Source organism: Neophocaena asiaeorientalis, unplaced genomic scaffold (genome assembly GCF_003031525.2).
Source record: "Neophocaena asiaeorientalis asiaeorientalis breed wild unplaced genomic scaffold, Neophocaena_asiaeorientalis_V1.1 scaffold280, whole genome shotgun sequence".
In the NCBI taxonomy this organism is placed as follows: Eukaryota; Metazoa; Chordata; class Mammalia; order Artiodactyla; family Phocoenidae; genus Neophocaena; species Neophocaena asiaeorientalis.
Genome location: NW_020185321.1, coordinates 8,660,614 through 8,667,032, shown reverse-complemented (window position 1 = coordinate 8,667,032; position 6,419 = coordinate 8,660,614). Strand labels below are relative to the sequence as shown.

General features: G+C 46.7%; 1 protein-coding gene across 1 annotated transcript in view; it reads left to right on the top strand.

The window, feature by feature from the left end:
* Positions 1–5,356: 5,356 nt before the first annotated feature.
* SLC7A14 (solute carrier family 7 member 14) overlaps positions 5,357–6,419 on the top strand; it is a 114,741-nt gene continuing 113,678 nt past the window's right edge. The window contains exon 1 of the mRNA XM_024734082.1: positions 5,357–5,563. The gene's annotated coding sequence lies outside the window, so the exon portion shown is untranslated. The remainder of the gene's footprint in view (positions 5,564–6,419) is intronic.

Genomic DNA, 6,419 nt, shown 5'->3' with positions numbered 1-6,419 from the left:
CGATAGTGACATGCATGACTTCCAAGCCAGAGCATTTAGTTGATGGTACAAGGTCCTCCAGCTTTGGTCCTGCCGGCCAAGGTCAACTCTGAAGTATCAGGTTGAGATGGGGCATCATAACATGGTATAAAGTGATTCACATGGAGCAGAACCCAGAGTCATCCACGGTGGAGACATCATGTGAACAATAAGTATTATTATTTTAAGCTACCGAGAGTTTGGGTGCGTCTGTTACCACAGAATAACCTGTAGAACACAGCAGTCTGAACCTTGACTTTCATGTCATAGCCCCTTGAAAAACGGTTTCTGAGGGCCCTAGCAGCAAGGCAGTGACCATACAGACCTTTTGGAAGAGAACCTAAATAACTGTAGGTTATTTACAACCCCCAAGTCCTCACTTTTCTCATCTGTAAAATAAGAGTTGGCATATCCCAGAATGTGGGACACATACCATCACTGGTACTTTGGATCCTTGCTACTCACCAAGTGATCCAACAACCGGCAGCACCAGCATCACTGAGATTGTGTTAGAAATGCAACTCCTTGGGTCCCACCCCAGACCTACTGAATCCAATTCTGCATTTTTAACAAGATCCCCATATGATTCCTATGCACGTTAAAATTGGGAGAAATACTGATTTAAATAGTACTAGAGGGCTTCCCTGGTGGCGCAGTGCTTGAGAGTCCGTCTGCCGATGCAGGGGACACGGGTTCGTGCCCCGGTCCGGGAAGATACCACATGAAGCGGAGCGGCTGGGCCCGTGAGCCATGGCCACTGGGCCTGCACGTCCAGAGCCTGTGCTCCGCAACGGGAGAGGCCACAACAGTGAGAGGCCCGCGTACCGCAAAAATAAATAAATAAATAAATAAATAAATAAAATAAATAGTACTAGGATTCAGCACTAAATGACCTATAATCACACAGTGAAAAAGTTATCCTTTTCCACTTGTCTTTCAACGTTTCTGATTCCTTCATGGAGAAAGTCTCAGTTTGATGCGAATATATCTTTAACACCTCTTTAACAGTTGCTAATTTTCTTCTTTTTTAAAAAAATATTCATTTATTTATTTATTTGGTTACACCGGGTCTTAGTTGCAGCACGTGGGCTCCTTAGTTGCGGCATGCACGTGGGATATAAGCTCCCTGACCAGGGATCGAACCCGGGACCCTGCACTGGGAGTGCAGAGTCTTATCCACTGAGCCACCAGGGAAGTCCCCTAATTTTCTTCTTTTCATAAAGAGAAAGCAAGCCTCAGGTTCCTGGGCAGGCAATAGTATTTGGCTTAATCACAGGAGCAGTGTTTTATTTTCACTGTTCTTATTTAAATGATGATCTTGTCTATATGGCAACTGTTGCCAGTTTCCTCTTTAAAGTAGTGATAGCAACATCTTTAAAATAAATTAAGTGGAAAAGTGAGTGTATTTAAAGAAAATGTACAACAAGTGGGAAGAAGTGTTTGCTTTAGTGTTTCCTTTCATGTCAGGGAACTCCACTGGTTTGACACTCCTGACTTCTTTCCACAGCTTCATCATTAAGGAACTTTACTCGTGCTGCGGGGTGTCGGGGTGAGGAGAGCTGCTATACCTCTCTGTAAATTTGGGAGGAATGAAAAGAACATGCTCAGGTCAGCATCCCCCTTCTTCCTCTTGGAATTTAAATACGCAGAGGATAGTTACTCATAGATAATTTGCTTATAAATTCCCAGCCCAATTGTTAGAATCCTAGCAGCAGGTTATTTATTTACTATACCTTTACTGTGTGCCTGTGATATACTGGGTTCTGGTTCTGTCCTTTCTTCTCCTTTTGCTGCCCAGAAGCAACCTCTCCATTTAGAGGCTCTTGACCAGCCTCTGGCCAGGCTGTCACAGTGGTATTTTTGGTTTCTCAGCTTCTGAATCTGCTTAGAGGCAAAAGTCAGGGGCATTGATGAGCTTGGGATCCTGCTATAAGAAAGCATCAGGTAGTCATCGTCATGAATCATGAAACAAAAACAGGTAATGGTCGTTAAGGCATCTGGCCAATCTCCGGGTGGCCTAACCATAATCCACCCATGTGGGTCAATCATGAAGGATTTTATGATTACCCTGCTAATAATGTAGACTTTTGGCAAAAGGTCTTGGGTAAGAGGGCACTGCCCCTTCCTTGGAAAGTAATAACTTGTGTGTCTCGGCCCCTGCATTTGCTTTTGTCAGTTCTCCACCACTCAACTAAAGTGGCGCCCTTCGCTCCTTGTTATATCGCTCTATTTTGTTTTCATCATGGTACTTATCTCCACTTTTCTGTTTACTTGATTAGGGTCTGACTCCCTCCGCTAGACTGTAAGCTCAAGGAGAGCAGGAACCATTTCTGGGTTGTTCATGGCTGTATCTCATGTGTCTAGAATACACTGAATAAATGAATCAAAAGTCCCACATTCCAACTGTTGGAAAAAGAAAACTAGGATGTGTACTTTCAAGATCTAATTAGCAATCACTCTGCAGTATCATTGCTCAACCCTGGAACTGAGATACACATTAATTGCTCCTGCTGTGTGTGGCTCTAAATGCTCCACTACATTTTTATCTACTGCATTTCTATCCATTGGTTCATTAATGCTCTGTCTACAGCTGGAAAGTGTCTGCAATGTCTCATAAAGGAGGCAGTCAACAGGCAAAAGATAAGCGCTTGTAAGTAAAGGAGTAGGACCCAAGGGAAACCTTATCAAGAAATCGTTGTTAAGGTGTAACTTTCTATTGCAATCTATGCAAGATCTGTTCCCTAAGCTCCTTTTTCTGCCCTGTGCTGGAAAAGGTGAATTGGACATTGAAAACTTGTTTGAAAAAATTATTCAGAGTCCCAGAGTAACTTCTGGTGAAACTGTCCAAATTTTTCTGAAATTTATGCTTATCCAAGTAACTGCTCATAAAGGCACAATTTTTGAGGCAAACTTAAATTATTTCATGCTTATTCTTCCGTTTCTCATGTTTCCTCATGACAACACAGAGGTAGGTAGGAGTCAGAGTCAGCATCTTACCAACCCTGGACAATTTTTTTAAATGATATGAATAGGAGCATGAGGTGGCGCCTTCTGGTCTTTTGGTGTCCCTAAATATAAAGAGGTCCAGACTGACACTTTCTGAAGAATATTAAAAGGAAAGTGAATCTGCTTACAGGTGGGAGAGCTCCTCAGGAGTTCCTGGTTTGTGTGAAGATTTCATTGGGTTTACTGGCAGTGGACTGGAGACTCGTATCACCATTCAAGGTGCTGATGATTAACCAGAAATTGCTCCTGGATGCTAAATATTGTTTTCTTTGAAATCAAACCCATTTTGAATTTCTAACCCAAATCAGTTTTACCTGCGAAAGTCAGAAAAGTGTAAACCCTCTGTCCTGAAATACAGGCACAAACTTATCTCAGATATTAAATACTCATAACCACTGTGATTGTGGCTGGTGTTGTTCTAATAATGAAAAGCCAGGAAAAAGTGAGATTTAATCCAGAAATCCATCAAAGAAGACAGCAAAAATGAAAACACAGTGCTTGAAACACCACACCCCTTGAATTACATGCACACACACAGACTTACAGAAAAACACTGACACTTTAGTAGCTGCCCATTCCATGACAAATCCCAACTTCCTATCTCTTCATGACTGTAATGCATCTGGACTAGAATAAATTCAGGGTTTTCTTCAGTCTATAATGTTAATAGCTTGCATTTATTCGCTCTTTACCTTTCACAGTATGGCTTCTCATACTTTATCCCATTTGAACATTACAACAAGCTCATGGAGAAGGCAGACAGATGTTCTATTCCCATTGTAAAGCTGAGACTCTGAGAGTTTGAGTGACTTGTCTAAGATCATACAATAAGCAACTGGCAGAGACTGCATTAAGGCTTCAAACTTCAGGTTCTTTAACTCTATGCCTGTCCTGAAATGTTTCATAGCTTCTTGGGTATCCCAGGAGATCTGATATACCCTGCAGAACTCTCATAAGCTCAAATTATGTCTCAAGACTTCAGACCTGGATGCTGGTCCAAGGCAATAATAAGCTTAAGCTAGGTGGACTTTCCCAGACTGTCCTGGCATTGATTAGTCACATTTTTGGAGAGAACCCAGGTCCTCTGAGCTAGAACACACAACCTAAAGGTACACTTGAACTGCTCCATCCTAGGAGGGAAGTGTCAGACAGCCAGTATTCTTCCCAAACAGAAGCCCAGTGAATTTGTTTCCAAGGATGAAGAGTTACATCTCATTAGATCCCATGTATTTTGAGGGCTTGGACCAAAGATGCAAGAATTCATGTAGGTATTTTCCATCTAAATCAGTCTATTCAAGGCATGTTAAATAATTCATTCTCTGATGAGGCCAAACATGCCTGGGTTTGTACCATCTATACCTCATCCTTTTGAGACATAACATAGTTCTCATCCTAACAGAGCCAATGAAAAAATATAAGCCCCGTGTATATCTTGTCCCCACTCACACGTTATCTGTCTAGCCTGAATGCACAGATACTCCCTTCTAAGTTTACAAAAGATACTTCCTTTCTACTGGCACAAATCACAATCTCCTTGTTTTCCGAAATTTATTTTTTAACAGAGACAGGGGAAGGACTCTCATTTATTGACTTCTAAATATGTGTCTAGCCCTGAGATAGGCAATTTTAAGAATATGATCATTTTTAAATTCTCATAATAGTTCTGTGAGGAGGTCATTTCACAGATGAGAGAAGAAAGGTTAGTAGAAGTTAGATACCCCCAAGGTCACAATAGACCGAAATTCCTGGTCAGTCTTCAAATCTCAAATCCTCGATCTTTCTACTCATAAGATGTTGAGAATCCAAAGATAAACTTGGCCTACTTGAACTTTGGAGAAGGAGGAAAGGTCTTGCCTTTTTTAGGAAGGGAGGGGAAATCAATCTCTCCCATCCTTTCTTTTCAGTAATGCTAAGGGAGGTGGAAGAAGTTTAAGAGCAGCAAGGGCTCCGTGAAGAAGGCGGGAAGCTTTCAGAGGGCAGGAAGCAGGGCTGGGTAGCCAGCTTTGTCCAATGCCAGGTCCAGCAGAGGTGGAGCTTCTGGCAGAGTCTGTGCATTCGCAACACACCGATACTGCAGAGTCCTGCCTGGTCCTTTCCCCGGACAGAGAGCTGCTTGCATCTCTTGCCCCTCGGCCTCATATAGCCTGAGATACTGGAAGGGGCACCTGGAGGATCAGTAGGCCAGGCAGGAGTTGACAGAGAGAGAGCGCGCGCGCGTGTGTGTGTGTGTGTGTGTTTGTTTGCGGGGTGGGGGGCCGTCTGGTGAGAGGCTTCGGCTCAATAACGTAAGGGGTTGGGCAGCCCACGTGACTCCAGGAGGGCGGAGACCAGCTAGCTGGAGGGAGGACTGACAGGCCGCGGGGAGGGTGCGGGGTAGACAGGGCAATCTGCATAACCGAGGAGCTGTTCCGCAGCAGCGGCTGCCTGCTGCCTTCCTTTGGCGCCACCAGCCAGCATCACAGGAGGCAGGGCCGGGCGCTGTAAGTGCGGACGGCCAGCCATCAACCCCGGCATCCAGGTCATCGCCTCCAGCCCTCCGGTGAGTGAACGTCCCCGTTCGCCGCGGTATGTCCGCCTCCGTGCCCTCTGCATCCCAGCTGGACCCCCGCGCATGGGAATGATTGCCTCTGGTTGAATGAACCAGGGAGCCAGAGCCACCGGGAGGGGGGAAGCAGGAACATGGCGCGGAGGCTGAGGCGCGCCCTCCGGGAAGGGGTCTCCTGTAAGAAGGAAGGAAGCGAGTCGGGGTCTCTCCGGCTCTGGCCCGGAATGTGACCTGGACAGCATGCAGGGTAGGGGGACGCCGGGCTCCAACTCGCAGGGCTACCAGGCAGGGCTGGGACGAATGCAGCTCCGGCGCGGCGGGAGATAGAGGCGAAGGAGGGAGCCGCGAGCTGCGTCCGGGCCCCCCGGGTCTCCACCGACGCCGGGCTCGTCCTGTCCCCCCATGCCTTGCACACACCGGGCTCGCACACCTCGGTTCTCGGCCTCGGAAAGAGTCCATGGAGAGGAAGAGACGCTTTTCCGGCCGAAGCCCGAGGGGAGAGCGGGGACAAACAACGTCTGCCCTTTTACCAGAGAGCAAACTCTTCAAAGGGACTCTAGCTGAGCCCGGTGACCTGACCAGGCCAGTGCGCTCTCAGGAGCATCTGTCCCCAGAGAGCGGTGACATGCCAGGAGCGACGAGGAGGACGTGATGGGTGAAGTGTCCAGGGAAGCTCCCTGGCCAGAGGGGGCAACCCTGGGGAGAGGATTGTCACCTGCACGTAAGACTCCTCTCTTCCCCCATGCCAAAGCACATCAGTGTCCTACGAATCCAGAGGGCCAGAGTAGGGCAGTGTGGCCTTGCGGGACGCAGCCCCCAACCTCCTTCTCGCTCTTGAGTCACCCCCTCC